This window comes from Gekko japonicus, unplaced genomic scaffold (genome assembly GCF_001447785.1).
Source record: "Gekko japonicus isolate JY-2015 unplaced genomic scaffold, Gekko_japonicus_V1.1 scaffold43, whole genome shotgun sequence".
Lineage (NCBI taxonomy): Eukaryota > Metazoa > Chordata > Lepidosauria > Squamata > Gekkonidae > Gekko > Gekko japonicus.
Genome location: NW_015173123.1, coordinates 209,041 through 230,481, shown reverse-complemented (window position 1 = coordinate 230,481; position 21,441 = coordinate 209,041). Strand labels below are relative to the sequence as shown.

Here is a 21,441-nt window from a genome sequence, read left to right as displayed (position 1 = left end):
GTGGTGCAAATTTTTAGCTTCTGGCAGTTATGAAAAGTGGGTAAGAGCTTAGATGCCCCCCAAAAAACAAGCGTTGGTGTCCAGAACATGGTAGGCAAAGAGCCACATCTGCGCACTTTGCTTGCCTTGGATTGTTTGGGGGGGGTTAGGAAGTTTGGGTGCAGAACAGAACTGTAGCCCAGTGTCATGGGCAGTGACGTTGGCGCCACCGGGCCCCTGCCTGAGTTAGCAATGCAGCTGGAGTTGCCAGCATTGCCAGAGCTGGAAGTCACGGGCTGGTCTGGTCCGGGAGGCAGGAGGCAGGTCCGGTCCAGGATTTGTAGCCTGAAGAGACAGGACAGGAGCCGAGTCGAGGATCCAAGAGAGTGGTCGTCTGAAGCAGGAGGTCAGGAAGCCAAACAGGAGTGAGGACCGAGAGCAGGAGCCGAGGGTGGATGCGAGGTCAGCCCCTCTGACTCCTCAGGAGTTGAAAGCTTGCCCCCACCAGCACCGGAGTCAGTAACCCCACACCTGGTCCTGCAGCGGCCAATGAGGCCCAGGTGCAAACGGAAAGCCCGCTGGATTCACCTCCTTGGGTGGCTCAGCTGAGGGAGTGGCTCTGCAAGGATTTAACAACCCGCCGTCGAGAAACACACTAGCATAGAAGGCAGGTGCCGAGCCCTGAGGACTGACAGGAGTGCTGCCACTGCTCAGGGACGCACTGCTGGAGGCCTGTAGAGCTCCCGCTCGGGATTGGGCTTCCTGTGGAAGCAACGAGTCGCATCCATGCTGACCTCACATCCACCCTCGGCTCCTGCTCTCGGACCTCGCTCCTGTTTGGCTTCCTGGCTTCCTGACCTCCTACTTCAGACGACCACTCTCTTGGACCCTCGACTCGGCTCCTGTCCTGCCTCTTCAGGCTATGACCCCTGGACCGGACCTGGCTCCTGGACCAGCCCAGCCCATGACACCCAGGCAGGACTAATGTCAAGGAAGAAGGATATAGAGGGGGGGGGGGATGGATAATGGTCACGTATAGCTATCTGATTAATTTGGATATGCCCCACTTTTCTTCCCAAGGGGGATGCAGAACAGCTTAGAACATAATTCACCCCTCCTCCATTTTATCCTGACAGCAGCCTTGTGAGTCAGCAGGTTAGGCTGCGAGAGAGGGAGCGACTGGCCCAAGGTTATGTTCCGGATGCCAGGGTGGAGTGAGGATTCAGCCCTGAGTCTTCCAGATTCAAGTTCAACAAACACGCTGGCAGATAGTTCTTTTTCTTAACAGACCTTCAGTGACATGGAGGCCAAAGCCATCCTGTGCCCCCCCCCCCGGCAGGTAGAATTCTGAGGACCATTTCTTCTGAATGTGGAGGTTCTAGTGTTCACTTTCCAGCTCAGGGCTTCTTGCTCGGGGGCAACATGTGGCTTGTTTTTGAAGCCTTTTCTGTCACTCTTGAGAGGCCACTTAGAGCCTGGGTGCTGCCGTGACCATGACCTGGCAGCGTTGTCTCTTCTCCCCCCTCCACCTGCTTCACCAGAGGCACGGTCTGTCCAGTACAGCGTCCTGTTTCTCACTGTGGCCCCCTCCCCAGAAAGCCTACAAGAGTGTCAAGGCCCCAAGCCCACGTTGTCCCTCTGCCCCGGGGATTCAGAGGCATGTTGATGCTGAACATGGAGGTTCTCTTACGCAGTTGCAGACTTGGGTCATTGTGCGTGCGTGCATGTGCGTGTGCGTGTGTGTGTGGGGGGGGATGCTGGTTGCCCTGAGTGTTTTGAAAGGGCCTGGCTGGAAGGGCCTCTGCCTGGGTCTCTGGTGCATCGCCTGGTGCGTTCCCTTCTCCTCTTGCACCAGAGTTGATCATCTCAGACGGCTGCTGTGAGGAGCTGGCTGTTATTACATTTGATTGACGCCTACTGCTCAAAGGTAATGATTTTGATTGATTCATCATTTTAAGAAAATAAAAAAGATCCTCCCTCTAGGCTTCTTTTCTTGTGGGAAGGCTAGCACTGGAGTTATTGCCTTGTCTTGTGGGTAGCGGTATATTGACAATAATTCTTTGCCGTTGCCTGGTTAAGAGCCCCAGTTCCACAGCTGTAAAATCCTAGAGGTGATTCTCAGCCCAGGCTGCAGCCCAGTGAAGTTGCAGAGCTACAGCCGTGTTCATCTCTTGCCACAAAAACAACACTGTGCCCCCGGTCACACTGGGGGAAATAGGCGCGGCCAAAGTGCGGCTTTTGTGAGCCACACCAAAAGAGAAGCGCGATGGTGGGATCAGGCAGACCCCCCTCCCCGCCGCGCAGTTTCTCCCTGGCACGATCAGATGCTGGGGGGAAGCCATGGAGCGCAGAGTGAGGCGAGCCTGCTGCATGCTCAGTGCAGCAGGACCTCGCATGCTGCGGGAGAGACGGGCGTGCCGGCGATCACACGTCCGCCCCTGCAGCGGATTTTTCGGTAAGTACTAGTATTTCGTAGGTTTTTTTCTGATCCGCATCTTCGGCCAGAATGGCAGTAACTGGTGATGACACATGCTAATTTATTTTCATTTAGATATTTATGCCCTGCTTTTCTTCCCAGTGGGGACCCAAAGCAGTTTACAATCTTGTCCTCCCTGCCACTAGTTTCTTTCGAGGATTCATTCGCTGCCTCTCCAGAGACCATATCCCACGGGGGGGGGGTGTGTGTGCAAAGAGTAGCAAGTCAACCCTTTGCCAGCCCAGCTCCCTCTTGCTGTCAGCAGACTTGATGAATTTCTGGAAGGCATTCAGGGCTGGATGCCTGCTTGGGGGGGGCATAGTTAAATGCTGTGAGTGGCGAGGGTGAGGCAGACGGTTTGGATGGCACCTTGGCTGACAGAATGGCAAAATGCCAGTGCTCGAGATTCAACCACTGTTTTCCGTGGCCATAGTTTATTGGTGCATGTTTGTATATATTTATCCCTACACTAAATCTGGCTCTGTGTCAGACTACTATTTTGGAAACTGACCCCACGCAGAGTGACTCATCCGCCGTAGGCAGAGATGAGAGAGAGAGAGATGTTTTACTTTTTTGACTGGCAGTGTAACAAAGTGGATTAGAAAACCTGTCCACCAACCAGTGGGGAATTTCTGATTCTTTCTTGGGCTTCCTGGGTGCCAGGAACAATATTTATTGACAGTATAGTATAGTGATTAGTGTTAGATTGTGATGGGGCAGACCAGAGTTCAAATTCCTGCACTTCCATGAAATTTGTGGCCAGGACAATCCAATGCAGAATTTCTTTTCCTGGGCTTATGTTGGAGAAACCCTGTGTAGGACTGTCCACCGCCTCGCCGATACCGGGATTCAGGGGTTTGCCTTACAGTGGCGCTCCTCGTTTCTTCAGGATCGGGGACAGAGGGTGGCGGTTGGGGAGCAACTGTCCAGAAGGCACCCGCTAGTGTGTGGAGTGCCCCAAGGTGCAGTGCTCTCCCCAATGCTGTTCAACATCTATATGCGCCCCCTCGCCCAGATTGCCCGCAGACATGGGCTGGGTTGTCACCAATATGCTGACGATACCCAGCTCTATCTGTTGTTGGACGGCCAGTCAGACTCTAGTCTGGGAGATCTGGACCTGGCGTTGAAAGCTGTGGCTGGTTGGCTTAGACAGAGCCGACTGAAATTGAATCCGATGAAGATGGAGGTCCTGTGCCCGAGTCAGAGCGGTCCAAGGTCAGAGAATCCCCTCCCGACCTTCAATGGGGTGCCATTGGTGCCAGCGCCAGAGGTTAGGAGTTTGGGAGTGCTCCTGGATACCTCCCTAATGATGGAGGCCCAGGTAGCAGCCACTGCCAGGTCGGCCTTTTACCATCTACGGCTGATTGAGCAGTTGGTTCCCTTCCTTGAACGCAATTACCTAGCAACGGTGATCCATGCATTGGTCACCTCAAGATTGGGTTACTGTAATGAGCCTGCCCGTGTCCCAAATCCGGAAGCTGCAGCTGGTGCAGAATGCAGCGGCAAGGCTGCTGTTGTGTCTTCCTATGTGGGAACACATCCAGCCCACCCTAAAAACCCTTCACTGGCTGCCGGATACGGTTCAAGGTGCTGGTTGTTACCTTTAAAGCCCTGTATGGCCAGGGACCTGCTTACCGCCTTTCCCCACATGTACCCCAGCGAGCACTAAGATCGGGCTCCCCAAATCGCCTGGTTCTTCTGGGGCCTAAAGAGGCCAGGCGGACTTCGACGAGGGCCAGGGCCTTCTCTGTGGTGGCCCCTCACTGGTGGAATGAGCTCCCAGAGGACATCAGGGCCCTGCAGGACCTTTTACAGTTCTGCAGGGCCTGTAAAACGGAGCTCTTCTTCCAGGCTTTTAAGTAGGGTGCTGCCTCGATTGTATGGCCCTGGCCCTGGTTGGATTACCAACTGTGCCAACAACTGTACCATTATTGGTACCGACAGTACCAACGGCACCTCCAACCATTGTTCCCTCTAAGCTGAGTTAGTGTGAGCTAGCTCACACTAACTCAGCTTAGAGGGAACGTTGCCTCCAACCGAGGTTCTGTTGTTGAATGTGGGCTTGTGGGCATCATTCAGCTGGCAGTTGATATTGGAAGATTCACCATCTTTTAATATAAGTTATGTTTATGTAGTATGATTTTATATTGATTGATAGTTTAAATGAAATTTTAATGTATATTTATGTATGTTGGTAGCCGCCCTGAGCCTGCCGAATGGCGGGGAGGGCGGGAGATCAATGTAAATATAAATTAAAAATAAATAAATAAATTAAAAAGACGGTCGGTCGGTCGGTCGGTCGGTCGGTCTCTCTCTCTCTCTCTCTCTCTCTCTCTCTCTCTCTCTCATATACCCATGCACATACACCATCTCCTTCTGTCTGGCCACCTAATCTACTTCACAGGGTTGTTGTGAGGATAAAATGAGGGAAAGTGCACTGTACGTGCTACCCTGATTTCCTTGGAGGAAGGGTGGTATTTTTTAAAACAAACCAATAGATACTGTAGGTCAGTATACATTCCAATCCCAAAGAAGGGCAATGCCAAGGAATGTTCAAACTATCGCACCATTGCACTCATATCACACGCTAGCAAGGTCATGCTCAAGATCCTACAAGCTAGGCTTCAACAGTACGTGGATAGAGAACTACCAGAAGTACAAGCTGGGTTTCGAAGAGGTAGAGGAACTAGAGATCAAATTGCCAACATTCGCTGGATTATGGAGAAAGCAAGAGAGTACCAGAAAAACATCTACTTCTGCTTCATTGACTATGCTAAAGCCTTTGACTGTGTGGATCACAACAAACTATGGCAGGTCCTTGAAGAGATGGGAGTACCAGACCACCTCACATGTCTCTTGAGAAACCTGTATAAGGGCCAAGAAGCGACAGAACCGGATATGGAACAACTGATTGGTTTCGCATAGGAAAAGGAGTATGACAAGGATGTATATTGTCACCTTGCTTATTTAATATATATGCAGAGTACATGCTTCAAAAGGGAATTAGATAAGCATATGGAGCAGAAGTCCATAGGTATGCAGACGATACCACTCTAATGGCAGAAAGTGAAGAGGACCTAAAGAGACTCTTCCTCAGAGTAAAAGAGGAGAGCGCAAAAGTGGGCTTGAAGCTCAACATCAAAAAAACTAAGATCATGGCATCTGGCCCCATCACTCCTTGGCAAATAGAAGGGGAAGTCGTGGAAGTGGTGACAGCAGTTCTTCAGAGCCTGTTTCTTCAAGACGACCTGCAGATAACATCAGGTACATGGCTCCCTAGTCATCAAATCACCGCAGACTGTGACTGCAGCCATGAAATTAAAAGATGCCTGCTCCTTGGGAGGAAAGCGATGGGGAACCTAAACAGCATGATAAAAAGTAGAGACATCACCCTGCCAACAAAAGTCCGCATGGTCAAAGCAATGGTATTCCCAGTAGTCATGTATGGCTGCGAGAGTTGGACTATAAGGAAGGCCGAGCGCTGAAGAATAGATTCTTTTGAACTATGGTGCTGGAGAAGACTCTTGAGAGTCCCTTGGACTGCAAGAAGATCAAATCAGTCAATCCTAAAAGAAATCAACCCTGACTGTTCCCTGGAAGGCCAGATAATGAAACTGAAGCTCAAATACTTTGGCCACCAAATGAGAAGGGAGCACTCCCTGGAGAAGCCCCTGATGCTGGGAAAGATTGAAGGTCAAAGAAGACGGGGACGGCAAAGGATGAGATGGTTAGACAGTGTCATAGATGCAACGAACATGAAATTGAGCACACTTCAGAGGACGGCGGAAGACTGGAAGGCCTGGCAGGATCTGGTCCATGGGGTCGCGAAGAGTAAAATAAAATAAATAAATAAGTCAAAGGCTTTAGCATAGTCAATGAAGCAGAAGTAGATGTTTTTCTGGTACTCTCTTGCTTTCTCCATAATCCAGCGAATGTTGGCAATTTGATCTCTAGTTCCTCTACCTCTTCGAAACCCAGCTTGTACTTCTGGCAGTTCTCTGTCCACGTACTGTTGAAGCCTAGCTTGTAGGATCTTGAGCATGACGTTGCTAGCGTGTGATATGAGTGCAATTGTGCGATAGTTTGAACATTCTTTGGCATTACTGTCCATGGGGTTTTAAACTTGACCAGCCTCCAAACCCTTGTAAGATTTTCTGTCGCATCTCTGTAGCATTACACACATCATTAATGATTTTGATTTACTGTTTGATCTTCTGGAGGATGGTACTAGCTTGTGTGTGTTAATTTTTAAAATTCAATTTTTAGTTTAAAAAAAGTTCATAAAAATCCCTATTCCGCTAACTTTCATGATTCCACAAAGAAAACACATGGGTACCTGTCTTTTTATTCAACAAAATAAAATCCTTTCATTTACTGATTGATTTAAAACATTTGTATACTGCTTTTCTGGAAACAGTAATCAGTCAGATCAGATTCCACGCCTACACCTGGTTAAAAACAAAGCACAACAACGTATAGGGTGACTGGGAGAGTAAAGTGGGGGGGGGAGGGCGTCAGTTGTGCTGGGTTCCCCCCCCCCACTGGGGTGAAAGGCAGAGTATAGATGAAGTAAATAAATAAAGTAATAAATTGCTGATATATTTATCTTGAGGGTAGCAACTCTGCTAAACAGCAAATCTGAAGACAAAGAAGAGACTGGGTTTATCCCCTGCCCTTCACTACCCGAAGGTGTCTCAGAGCGGCTGACAATCTCCTTTCCCTTCCCCTCCCCACAACAGACACCTTGTGAGGTAGGCGGGGCTGAGAGAGCTCTTGACAGAAACTGCTCTTTTTCAAGAACAGCTCTCATCAGAACTATGGCTTGCCCAAGGTCATCCAGCAGCTGCAAGTGGAGGAGTGGGGAATCAAACCCAGTTCTCCCAGATTAGAGTCCACGCATTTAACCACTACACCAAAGTGGCTCTGGATGTGACCATCTGGGTCCGATGTTGACTCGATGGGTTGAGCCGGCCAGATAGCAGTATTAATATCGCGCAGGCTCAGGTCCATCACAGCTGGCCCATTCCAGCACATTGGGTGCCTGCAGGAGTAAACCATTCCAAGCCTCACTCTGCCCAGAATGTGCTCCCAGAATGAACACAAGGGGAGGAACCAGACGCTGCTGTGGAAAGCCAGCAGGGGTAGTTCTGAATATCTGTTGGAGCTCTTCTGGTTTGGATTCCTGGGTTGTGGGGCGCCTCACATCAGAATCCAGGCCTTCTGGTACCGAGACCCTTTGCTGCTGTTAGGAACACTTGAAAGAGAAGGCCCCCCCCACTGCTGTCTGCTGGAGCTGTCTGTGGTGCTGAACTGGGGTGCATCAATCTTGGCTGGGCGTGTGTGTCTCTGCTCTAGACCGATTGCTGGCTGTTCTTCCTTTCTGATTCCTCAAGCTCTGGTTAATTTGATGACAGCCAGAGAGGATTTTTTTTGGGTCGCTTATGACTGCATTAAAAATGGTACCAGTGAGGCACAAACGCTCTCCTGTGAGACTTTGCACTTGCACAATAGATTGGTATAAGCTGCCTGCAAAACTGTGTGGCTGCTTTGCATGGGGAACAGCCCAGCTGACCCGAGGCACTGTCTGGGTGGGCACACCTGCGTTCCAAGGCTTGCATGCCCCTTTTCACACACCCCTACTTTGTCAGGGCCAGGGATAAATCACGCTTAAGGGGAGAGTTGCCCCGCTGCCTCTTGTTTACTACCAAAAAAATAAGCTAGGCTGGACCATTTTGTGTTTTCTTTTCTCATGAAAGGAAAATAGCCAGTGTTGCAGTCCTAGAATGTTCCTCCTTCTAGAAGCTCCTGGAAAGGGACAGAGAGATCAGCACAGTTGGCACCCCGATTCTGGGGAGGAAGAAAAACTCACTTCCTCCGTCGTGCCCTCCCCCCTCACTGGCAATGTGCCAGTCTTCCTACTTCTTCACAGTGTGCGTCTCTCCCCACCAGCCATTCTGATTTATTAATCATATTTCTATCCTGTCATTCCTCCTTGGAAATGAAGGCAGCAAGCAGTATTCCCCCCCTCCATTTTATAATCACAATAACCCTGTAAGGTAGGTCGGGGTGAGAGTGTGGTTGAATGACGGTCTCACCATCATCCAGTGAGCTGCACATCAGAGTAATAATTCGAACCTGGAACTCTGGAGTCCTAATCTGTTATACCACGCTCTCTGGAGGGGCAGTTTAAAATTCTTCAGTGCTCAGCCCCAATAACTTTTGTAGTGACTTATAAGCTAAGTTCAGGTGGGGTGGCCATGTTGGTCTGAAGGAACAGAACAAAATTTGAGTCCAGTGGCACCTTCAAGACCAACACAGTTTAATTCTGGTTCTAACCTCTCGTGTGCATGCCCAGAATTAAACTTTGTTGGCCTTAAAGGTGCCACTGGACTCAAGTTGACTATAAGATATAAAATCTTTAAGCACACACATTGCTTTAGCTATCCTTAATGTGTGACCAAAGGGTGGTGGGAGTGTCGGGGCCGGAGGGTTGTGCTGCAACCAGGGAGGCTTCAGCTCAGATCACCACTCAGCCACAGAGCTAAGCAGGTCATCTTGTGCCAGTTTCTCTCTCAGCCTCACTTACCCCGCAGGGTTGTTGTGGACATAAAACGGGCAAAGTGAGAACACAAAGGCCTTCCTGAGTTCTTTGGAGGAAGGGCAGGGTAAAAATGTGCTGGGCAGAGACGTAGCAACCATACATACTGTCGTGTTCTCCTGTATTTTATAAAATGGCATTGTTTTATATTTGTTGAATATGTTTAGATATTTGGTATATCCGTGGCCCATGAGGAGTTGGAGGAGGAGGAGAAGAATTGGGAGCCTTTTCCTCCTTTCCCTGCAGGGCCGTCCTGCAGTCAGACCCGAGTCCAGCAGCCCCTCAGAGACCCACAAGCGCTTCAGGGCAGACGTTTCCAAGAGTCAAAGTTCCCCCTTCGTCAGACCTGAGCAGAGTAGACATGGAGATCCCTGGAGTCCCGTGCATCTCATACTCAGCAGGATTAGAGCAAGCCCCCCCCCCCCAAAAAAAAAACCCACTAGCCTCTGTCCCTATTCAGCTGGGGGGGAGGTTTCCCATTGTTCTGAACTTGTGAATTATCTCAAATTCAGCAATCTCACGTTGTGATTTCCTCGTGAAGTTTTTTCGTTTGAGGACCACCGTTCCTAGGTCAGCAACAGAATGTTAAAATGTTCTCCTGCTGGTTTTTGAGTGTTGCCATTTTAATGTCTAACTTATGTCCATTTATATTTTTTTCCGGGGGGACTTTTGGTGCAGGGAGCGTCACCCCCTTCTAAGTCCACTGAAGTCAATGAGCTTGAAGGGTGTAGTTCTTCTCAGGATGGTTGTGTGTGCCAATTCCTATGGAAATGGTGTGCCAGTTGGCCCCCGGCATGTCTCTAGGGCCCTGAGGCTTTGCAGGGTAGTGGGGGAAACACTCCCTGCTTCATCGGGGTACTGGGAGTGACTTTGAGAGCCGAAATCCACCTTGGATCATCTTTTTGTGGGAGCACAGAGCTTGCTTGGTTGTGCTTGGATATATTCCCTCCCCGGTTCCCTTTTCAAAGGGTTTTAAAATTAATTTTTTTTAATACTCCTGAACAGCACTCCACCTCCTCCTCTGCAAATGTACTGGCTCTGTGTGTGATTCATGGCCAGTTCCTGTTCTCTCGTCTGAATGTTTTTCGTCTCCTTTTTTTGCTCAGTATTTACAGGGAAGCAGAACATTTTTTTTAGCTTGTCTATGCCAGTAAGATCAGGAGCAAAATCCTCGATCATTGTTTCTGAAACTCTGTGTGTTAGACACCAGTGATTGGATGCAGGCAAGAGCCAGTTTGGTGTAGTGGTTAAGTGTGTGGACTCTAATCTGGGAGAACCGGGTTTGAGTCCCCACTCCTCCACTTGCAGCTGCTGATGTGACCTTGGGTCAGTCGCAAGCTCTGGCACAGCTGTCCTTGAAAAAGAGCAGTTTGTGTCAGAGTTCTCTCAACCCCACCCACCTCATAGGGTGTCTGTTGTGGGGAGGGGAAGGGAAAGGAGTTTGTAAGCTGCTCTGAGACTCCAAGTGAAGGGCGGGGTATAAATCCAATCTCTTCTTCTTCTTCTTCTTCTTCATGTCTGTCTGGATAGAGGCTTGTAAACTATTAAGACTCAAGACTGCCCCGAATAGGGTCACTGAACCTGAGAAGAGGCTTGGGGAGGGCAGCAACGTTGCAGTCCTTGTTTCCCCTGTGACCTGCGCTGGCATGGCTCCCGTGGAGAAACCATGCGGCCACACAGGATTCCGGATGGATGTAGCACCGTGTCTCCATGTAGGGTGGCCTGGGAGTGTCTGACCAGGGCCTGGGAGAGCCAGGCTCAGCTCCCCACTCTGCCATGGGGGCTCACTGGGTGACTTTGGGCCAGCCAGACTCTTTCACTCTAACCTACCTCACAGGGTTGTTGTGAGGGTAAAATGGAGAGGGGAGAATGATGTAAGCCACTTTGTGGCCCCACTGGGGAGAAATGGAGTGAATGAAATAAATTCCTGGGAATCTGTTGATGTTCCTATGGGAAGAAGCCATTTGTTGATTACAGGTATTTGTTAGTCGCTTCTTTCAAAATATGGCCAGAACGGCTTCCAACAGGCTAAAAAGCAAAGTTGAGGTCTCTGGGCAAGTGGTTGTTTAGGTGCCCATGGCTTGGTATCCCTGCCACTTTCCAAACGAAGATGACCCCTCCTTTGCCGCATTATGCTCTTATTTTCCCAGTAAAGTCTAAATTAAAGAGATAAAAAGGCAAAGGTCCGTAAATGTATTCTGGGAAAGGCCACCCTCCCACGTGCCTCAGAAAAACGGGGACCTGTAGGGAGGAGGGGAGGGAGGAGGGGAGGGAGGAGCCGCTCTCTGGGGGGCACCGCAGGCATAGAGGGGACAGGTAACATCGTTGGCAGATCAAGTGAGGTTTCCCTGTTGGCCGGGCCAAGTATAAGTAATCAGTTCCTGTCCTGGTCAGCAAAGCAGTACCTTCTGCCAGCTGTGTTTCAGCATTTCTGCATCCACCTCCTGGAGGTGGCCCTTTGGGGCCTAGGTTTAGGTGTCGCCTCCCCTAACCTTGGCTGGACAACACCGTCAATATGCGTCACTGGAAAGGTTCACTTGGCACCAAGCTGGAGACTCTGATGGGAGCCTTTCTTGCGACACCTTTTCAAGAATCTCCACAGCAGCTGCTCTCGAATGGAAAAGGTTGGCGTTTTCACTCCTTTTGGTGTGTGGCAGCAGAGAATGGTGGCATTTCACGGTGATGCCACAAAAGGTGCCAACAGGAGACCTTGGCAAGGTCTTTAGGTGGGTGCACCTTGTGTTGATAGCAGAGTGCCACACCAGAGTTCTGCAGATGCTGTGGTCATTTAGACGACGGAAACATTTGTGTTATCTTAGCTGCCGGAGAGAGGGGAGATTCTTCAGATGTGTCAGTCTGTTAAGAGCTATTAATAGCGTCTGGCAGGACAACATAATGGGAGGGCATTATTTATTACCGGCAGGAGCCAGGAAGCTGCATCATGTCTCTGGATTCCAGGGCAATTTGCCAAAAGGCGGTGCTGAGAATACATACAGTTGCAGAAGGTGGTGGCCCAATGCCAGCAGAAGGCTCCGGAATTGTTCAACTGGCCTGTCCCCATAAGCAGGCCCCCGTTCTAGGGGGCAGGCAAGGGAGGCAGAATGTCCCAGGGCCTCATATGGGGGGCTGTATCAGCAATGAGGAGCAGTCTTGTGTTGCCGTGTTTGAAAGGGCCGGGTTCGTTTCCGAGGCAGCTCCACGGGCAGTGAAAGGATCACCCCAGGCTTCAGGGGAAGGACCTGCTCTTATTATTCTGTTTTGATCTGCAGATCTTGTTGACATCTAACCCATTGCCAGCTCCCCCATCCCCATAATCACGCGAACACTGAGGTCCAAAACTCATGGAGCGGTGGGGAAGAGCGCCCAACAAGCTGCACAAGGGGGTAGTAATCTCCTTTTGTCATGAATGAACTGATTTAAACACTTTAATGAACCTCCAGGCCCATAATTTTCTGCAGTCTGTCTTTAAAAATTGCCTGCCAGCCAGGCGTCATTTGAAGCCCAGGGCACCCTGCCATAGGCTTGCTTGGCCAAGCGTGGCTTGAAAGATGTCGATGTTCTGCCTTCTCCAGTGACTAATTAATCGGCCATTAAGATGTTGCGTCAATGGGCTGCTGTTGTTTTGATCCTCATTCATGCTTCAAATAGACCCCAAAAGCCTTTTTTTTTTAAAGTCCTGTCTTGTCCAGTAAACAGTCCCTAAAGTGGCTTTGCTGAAGATTAGAAAACCGGGCAAAGCCAAAAGCACATCCATTGGGTAAATTCTCTAGTCTCTCCTGTGAAAAAATAACATTGTTCCTTGCTCAGGCTTAAAACAAGCCTAAATCCATTTGGAGACAAGACCTCCTTAGCCGTTTTGTGAATGCAGACATCGAAGGACCTCCCATGTGCCTCCATCGCCCTGATGCCACCACTGAATAGACCCTGTCAAATGTCCCCTCCGCCCCCCCGCCCCACCACTGAGCAGAGTAGTTTGCTTCCGGAGCAGAACAGAACTGCTGTAATCTTAAAATGGGCAATGAGCAGTGCAAGACCCTGCGTGGCTCCCGACTGCTGCTGCACGGGGCTTCCTGTGTTCCTTTTTTTTTTGGCCCCCCGGAGGGGATTTTTTATTGCATTTTTTAATTGGACTACAAACTACAAAGAAAATAAGGGAAGGGAACTACAATTAAGGAGAAAGAAAAAGTAACCACTACTACCTAAAACCCCAAGAGTAGGAGATAATTAAAACAGCTTGAGTATAATTTTTTTCTTAAATCGCTAATATCATTTGAACTTAGTCAGACATGCTAAAATATCTTTTAAATCTAAATTTTAACTGTTGGAGAAAAACCTCAGAGCATCTCATTATTAAAAACTATACTTTCAAAGGCACAATTCAGAGTCCTTCAGCCTTCATTTTTTCTTATCTTGTCTTTTCCTCAGTTTATATGGACTTTTAGGGGCAGCTGCCCCTTTTTCAGAAAGAGAGTCCTCTCCAGAAGACCCCGAGTCCAGCTCGCCACTGGACTTGCTGTCCTTCTCCTCTTTATCCACCTCCTCTGGCTCACCCAACTGGATTCTCAAAAATTCCCGTGCTTTGGAAACAGAGTCAATCTTTTCTTTTTTATCCTGTAGTTTGAAGGTTACGCCCTATAGAATTAGCCACCTGTAGACAATTGCATTTGTTTGAAGAAAAAGAATTAGGTTTTATATTTCTTTCTCCTTTGTCTTATTGCAAATGGGATATCTTTCAAGATCCTGATAGTATTGTCCCCAATTTTCAAAAGTGACCCCGCAGTCGCTCTCAGGATAGAATCCCTCAGATGCCTCTTCGAGAATCTCATTACTATTTCCCCAGGCAGATTATTCTTCTTTATATAAAAGGAATAGGATCTGTAGGCCACATCCATCTCGCTCATAAGGTATTCTGCCTTCAGATCTGTCACTGAGGCTAATGCTTCGCTCATCACTTGCTTCAGATTCTCTCCTTTAGATTCTGGGACACCTTGAAATCGAAGGACCAGGTTTGCCTTCTCCATTTGTAGCTGTAAAAGTTGTTCTTCTGTAGAAACTTGCTTCTTTTCCAGTTTTTGCACCTTTTTCTTCACCTTTTGAGTATTGGCGTCAACTTCTTTCACTTTCTCAGCTGTTTGCTCCGTGATTTTTAGAGTCTCATTCAGTTGAAGCTGCTGAGTAGTGATGCTTTGGTTCATCGTTGACAACTGTTCCTTGAGATTAGTCATCTGGTCCAGCAGGGGGCAGAGGGATTCTGCCAATGTTTTAGCCAACTCGGTGTTTTTTTCCGGACAAGGGCTCCCAGTTACTTTTAAGGTTTTTTTTCTCAGTCTTCTTCCCCGCCATCTTTATGGATTGTTTACTCTCCGAAAATTTGCTAAAGTCTCTGAATATATGCTCATACGCTCATCCGGGCCCTGGTAAGTCTCTCCCAACAGATTTCAGCGTTTTTACTTCCGCTCCCCCCTCGATTCTTCGCTTTTTAATTCATGCGCATGGGAGGGGCCCCTCCCCCGCTCAGTTTATTTTCTAGTCCATGGGGTGGGAGCTTTCTTTTTAAATTGGCTTATACGCTCTAATCCAACTCACAGTTCATATTCGGTCTTGCGACCTCACTGTAGCTCCGTTTAAACTGCTCCAGCGCTTGTCCTGGTCAGCGTCACTAGTTTCATACGGACAACACAGCAGGAGGACCGTCAGGACGGAGAAGTGCCTCGATTTCCCAGCATCGCTCTGGCGAAGAGGCCACCTCTCAAAAGTCATATGGCTAGGAGCCTTTCAACCAGGCTCCGGGGGGGGGGTAGTGAGGTGTCGCCCCCCCCTCCTATCTGCTGGTGCGCAGATTTCATCCCCAGGAGGTCCGGGAGATGAGTCTGCTCAGCGTGCCACCATAAACCGGAAGTCCCGGGGCTTCCTGTGTTCATGAGCGGCCGATCACACACGCATCTTAGAGGGAACACTGACAGGGTCCTTGACAGCCTGAAGCCATGGGGGGGGGGCTGATGAGGCCAACACCCCTGAATATGCTGAATCCACTCAGGGGAGGGAGAGGGAAGGCCTCACAGGGTCCTCCTGCTCCCACAACTGGCTTCCGAAAGTTTGAGAAGCCTGCTACGGAAGCAGTAAGACCTGGCGACACCACGCAGTGGTCACCAATGCTCCCTCTAACCTGTGGAGTATTGTGAGTAAAGACACTACTTTGGGAGCTCCTGGCATCAAAGTTCTGAGCGAGCGATTTGGCTCCTGCATACATTAGTTTGCTCTGGAGCCCTCCTTCCTGAGCTAAGATAAAAAAGTGCCAGCCGGAAGCTAAAAAACTGAGCTAGCTCAGACTAACTCAGCTTAGAGGGAACACTGGCGGCCACCCCCCTGAGCCGGGGGGGCGGGGGGCGGGACTGGAGCTCAGTTCTCCTGTGGACCAGGCTGCCATTGGAGTGAGCGAGCCGCTCTGCAGATGGAGCTGCCCCCAATTTGCCCCCTGTCACAAAAGAATTCTGGCTATGGGGCTGGTCCTTGATGCAGTGGCAGGATAGGATTTTTTTTAAAAAAAACCCTGCCATCTCATAGCAAATTTGCTTCTTCTGTGACATCATGGTGGCTAAACCAGTGGCAGCCAGAGCGGTGGAGCATGCAGAGCATAGCTCGGTGTGCGTCTGTGTGATTTTGCGATGGAGAGACAAGTATGGTGCTGTAGGGTTAGGGTTGGATTAAGATCTGGGGGAGCCTGGTTTGAGCCCTCTCTCTGCCATGGGAGCCATTTAGCAGAGGGAAACGTCCTGGTGGGCCATTGTACCGGCTGACTGCTGGCAGCCAAGAGAATTGAGCCTGGTCATCCCAGGTTCCAGTCTGATGCTCTAACTGTTGGAAAATTGGTAAAAGTAGTTAGATATTCAGAGCTTGCAATGGATCTTTGTTCACTGGAGAGGAGGCACTTTCTTTCTGTGTAAATTTCTTTATTTCTAGATGGAAAGGTACATGGGAAATCTACAAAACAACAAACACCTGTGGCGGGGGGGGGATCAGGCCCCTGGAGGGCTTCCATCAGGCCTGCAGTGGAGCTGGCCGTCTCCTGCTCCCAGTTCTGCTGCTGATGCTGTTTCACCAGACTCTCTTAATCACTCAGCCATGTCATGTTTTAACCTGGGTCCTAGACTCGGAACTCTGAGCATGAGATTTCTGTGGTGAATGTCAATAAATCAAAAGTAGGTGTGCAGCTTATAGAGCTAATGTTTTAAGCATGTTTTTATTTTAAGTAAAAAAAATCTTTGTGTTTGTGTCCTTTATAAAGTTTATATCTCTGCTACCTGGCATTACATTTTAAGACACACATGGCCTGGCCCAACAAGGTCTCATTTATATCAGATCCGGACCTCATAACAAATGAGTTTGACACCCCTGACTTAAGACGCCATTCTTGCTGTTACAGGTACAACAACAGACAGACTGACCACACGGTTGGTAATGGAGATTCTTCTTTCTTCTTTGACCCTTGAAGGAAATCACATGAATGCATTAACCAATGATTGTTAGTAAATAGGCTCCAGTTTCCTGGGCTTTCTTCCCATTGGCTCTGTGCCAGGTTCCCTTCCAGGTCAGTCTAAACAGAGCACACAAGATAAACACACATGAGCCATGTAATGACTGAATTTAGACCTTGCAACACACACATATTTCCGACAGAAACCACTACACTACATCAGGGGTCCGCTTGGCTCAGACCCTTCACTATTAATGGGCATCAGCTCACCAAGGCTGTTGTTTGGTGGGATGAGGCCAAATGTCCGCTGCTGGCAGGCCGGCCTGTAGAACTTCAGGGCCCACTCAGCTGGACTTCTTCCAGGGCCATTTGCAGCTCCCAGTCTGCTCCTACCTGGAAGCTGGCTGGGTGATCTTGGGCCCAGTCATCACACCCTCTCAGCCTATCCTACCTCACAGGGTTGTTGTTGCGAGGATAAAATGGAGGAAAGGAGGAGAATGCCAGCCACTCTGGGTCCCCACTGGGGAGAAAGGCAGACTACAAATGAAGGAAATAAACAGAAATTCAGATTGTTGAACAGCTAGACTAGAATCTGAGAGGCCCTCTTGGCCCAACCTGTCTCACAGGGTCATTGTGAGGATAAAATGATGGGAAGGATCACGTCTTGTTCCTTCAGCTTCTCAGAGGAAGGGTGGAATAAAAGTTTGTGTCTGATTGGCATATGCAAAGCCCGGCAAAGTTAGACTGAAGCAAATCCTTTATTACACATGAACTAAAAGGGACCTTATCGTATCCAGCATTAATATATTTGCCCAGGGCCTGTAGGTCTGTGGAGTGCAGCTGGTGATATATCTGGAGGCGGGTGTGTGTGTGTTGGATAGCAGGCTATATTTGCGACCTTTTTGCTAACATTCAGCTCTTATAAACTGACACTTCCAAATTCCATTCAAACTGGAGAGGCCTTTAACGACAGGAAAATCTATTTTCCGCTGGAGTGCTAAAGGCTATTACTGGTAATTAAACTGATTAATTTTCAAATGTTAGAAGCCCTGTCATGGATGAGTTGAGATGCCCACCCTTATCGTGCTGACCTTGAAATTGGCTTTCATAATTCTAAAGTGTTACAGACAGAGTGTTTATTGCAGGGGGGGGGGAGAGGAGAGAAAGAAAAACTTCTGGGGCCAGGCACGACCGGGTACGTGTCCATAGGTGGAGTGTGGTCTAGAAATTTGTGGGCTGCATTCTGGCATTAAATAAATAAATTATGAACAAACCATAAAGATAGATTCAGGTGGGTAGCTGAGTTGGTCTGAAGCAACAGAGCAAAGTTTGAGTCCAGTGGGGGCACCTTTAAGACCAACCAAGTTTAATTCTTATACGCTGGACTCAAACTTTGAACAAGCCTGTGGTGTGTGTTGTTCCTTTCCGTTTCCCCCTGCCCGCTCAAAGACTTCTGAGTTTAGAACTAACTGCTGTTTGTCGTTAGACACCTGTGGTCTGGCTCTTGCCTCCGGAGCTTCTTTAAAAGCTCAGCTCAGACATCTCAATGATTTGTTGCTAGTTCTGAACTCGGCACAGGTGAATGAGGGATGGAGGGAAATGAAGACTTCACTTCATTTATGTAGATATTGATGCCCTCCATACTTGCATGGGAGACCACCAAGGGAGACTGGGGCTGCTTCGTGAGGCAGTGTTGCCATGCAAGCCTGTCAGTGTGTTTTTATGAACTGTATGGACTGTGCAAAGGGACTGTACAACATGGAGACCTGGGAATACCGGTTGAGACTGCACACCTGAAAGAGAGATACCTTCCTTTAGCGTTGCTGCTCCAGTGATGGTCCAGAGTCACCAGCCATCTCACCTGCTATGGGATGAAGCAGTTCTCAGCCATCAATTGCTCAACCATCAGCAAGCCGGCTAGGACCATTCTCTCTCTCTCTCTCTCTCTCTCTCTCTCTCTCTCTCTTCTCTCTCTCTCTCCCTCTCCCTCTCCCTCTCCCTCTCCCTCTCCATGACCCCTGTCGAAGCTTTAACCCTCTAATGTCCAGTTTGCTATCCATATACCCTACCTCCATCTTTAAACTCTAGTCTGCAGCTAGAGTCCACGTGGTTCTGCCGGTTCAGAGCCCGTGTTCCCCATTTTCCGTTCTTATCCCCTCCATTCTTCCATTGGAACGTCTCAATCAATGAGGACAGGTAAATATCACCCAACCAACGAATATCCTGCTCATGCCAACGTGATAATTATCTATCTTTATTTCTTAGTATCAGTATATATGTGTGTGCCTGTATATTGTTTGAGTGATATATATCCTCCAGTAAAAAGACATTATATTATACTGAATACAGTCTCTGTGTCTGTTCTGGTACTTACAGCAAAGGTGGGACTTCTGTATAAATTGGTGTGAACCCTAATTTGCCTATTGCCAATTAATAATCATAACTTCCCCTAGATTACTTGAGAATTCAAGGCAATTTGGCTAACAGCAGGCAGGGGCCGACCCCCCTCTGCTCATCTCTTGCCTGGAACTCCCTGCGGTTGGCTTCCCTGCTTCTTCCTTCTCCCCGATGGGGACTCAAAGCAGCTCACAGCATCATTTTCTGTGCCTCCGTTTTGTCCTCACAACAGCCCCATTGAGGTAGGTTAAGCTGAGAGAGAGTGACTGGCCCAAGAATACCCACCAAGCTCCCCGGGCAGAGCAAGGATTCGAACCTGGATCTGCAGATCCTAGTGTAACACTCTAATCATACTGGCTTTCAGTGTGAATGCAAGTTTCTTTGTGATGTCTACGTGCAATCCCGGTGTGTGCGTGCTCCCTTTAAGAAACTGTGCTGTGTGACACCAAACCATGGTCATTGCTGCACCAAAGAACAGCCCTTTACTGCAGTATCTCCCTTTTGCATGGAACGTTTAGAATGCAGTGTCCTGCCAGGCACATCTGGAAACAATTTTCTCCCCTCCTTGTCACGGTTGCCATGGTAGCAACTGTTGGCTTTTGGATGTTTAAATACCTCTTGCCACCTGAAGATGTGTGGCTGTTTCCTTGTTGTGTTCTCTAGCTGAGGAACTGATTATCAGTTAATTGTTCTTTGGCTGTCAACAAGCCTTTTTCCTAGCCAGCTAACGTTGGCTCCTGGTGCCTATTATAATGAGACAATTAGTGCTGTTCTCTTCGTCCCTGACACTCTGCATGCTTAAGTTGTTTCTTGATCTATAAGGAAAAAAAGGAATTACTGCTCACATTTCAAGGAACCCCAGAAGGTTGAAAGGCAAGTGTAATTTTCAGTGACTGATTACCTCCGTGATGTACCTACCATGTAAAAAAAAAAATCCCCTGCAGTCTGTTCTGCGGTCTGTGAGAGCCCCCCCCCCCCCCGGCTTACGCGATCGACATCTGCTGCAGAGCATATCTCTGCAGAAGTTTCTTTGCCAGCAAACTGGACAAGACTTGCCCAAGCCTGGCTGCTCCTCACCAGCAACCCCTGGGAGCTTCTGGGGGCAGAGCCTGGAGAGGTGGGAGTATCATAAACACCATGATGTCACTTCTGGGAAGTGACATCACAGCGTTGGTGACATTGGTTCCCCCACCCCGTTTTTCTCCTGCTCTTGATAGATCGAGTGTGGGTGGTGGGGGGCAGGGTGGGCGAGGGGCATGCGACCTCCTTAGCCTCTGGCTGAGAGGGGTGGGGGTTCCATCCACTCTCCCCTTCCCGCTCTCTCCTGACTGGCCCTGTTCCCTTCAAGACCCGGCGTGTCCTCCTTGGCCAGTTTTCCATGGCCTTACCAAGGGCCTGGCCTGTGCTCTGCTGCGGCCAGTTCAGCAGCCCCACCCCTCTGGGCTCCTGCCCTCGCTCCGGGCTTCCTCCCAGGCCCCCCCCCCCCGGCAGGCAGTGGGCTGGCAGGAGTGGCCTTGCAGGCTTCACTGATGTCGCTGAGCGGCTCCTTGGAGCCCCTCCCCAGGAGTCGGAGAGCTCTCGGGCCCCTCGGTGTTCCCCTGCGCAGGAGTCCAGTGGCACCTTATCGAGGAAGGAGACTTGTTCTACCATCCGTTGCTGTGAAGTGTGTGCTCTGACTCCTGGCGGTCAGGTGCAGCTGATGATCTGAGCCCTGACTCAGGGGAGCTTCTGTTAGTCTTTACTCTTCAAGGTGCCTCTGGACTCCGGTGTCTGTTGTGCTGCTGCCAGAGTGACCGGCACCCTTGCCGGTCTGGAATTGTCACCCTGAGGGGCCGTGAAGGCCTCTGCCCCCGCCTCCAAATCCAGATGGCATGTAGTTTATGGATTATGGTTTATTTACTCCACGTAAGGGCCCCCTTTCTCTCCCAATGGAATGTGCACGTGGCTAATAGGAATTTTTTTAAAATATGCAATTACAGTTATGCCAGCTCAGCTGTCTTACTTGCCTGTCATTGCTTAAACAAGCAAACTGCTAGTCCTTATTGTTTCTGGGGTGGGGGGGCTCAAGAACGAGAGGCTGGCGGAGTCTCAGGAGTCTTAAGTGTGGCATTGCGGGCTGTCGTGTGTGGCACGTGGCCTGACATACATGATGCAAGTGACGCATGTGCACTTTGCACTCTTTATCCAGATTCCCCCAGAACTGGGCTTCTGGAGGCAGAATCTGGCTCACCTGTGGCCCAGCCCTGTCAGGCTCTCTTGGCGGGGGAACTGCAGATATCTACAGAATGAGAATTGTATATCAGGTGCATCTGGGGATCTCGTAGACAGCTGGTGTATCAATAAGACAGACCAGAGAGCCCAACAAGCTAGAGCAGGCTGTGAATAATGCCGCTCTGCTCGGGGTGGCAAGTTGAAAGCTCCGTCAAATCAAAGTGGCCTCTAGGAGATCGCAGACGGCCAAGTGACAGGGTAGATTTGTCAAAGCGTCCTAATGGCTTGTTTTCCTTTTTAAAAACG

General features: G+C 49.4%; 1 protein-coding gene across 1 annotated transcript in view; it reads left to right on the top strand.

The window, feature by feature from the left end:
* SGSM2 (small G protein signaling modulator 2) overlaps nucleotides 1-21,441 on the top strand; it is a 131,768-nt gene that overhangs the window by 23,850 nt on the left and 86,477 nt on the right. The window lies entirely within an intron of this gene.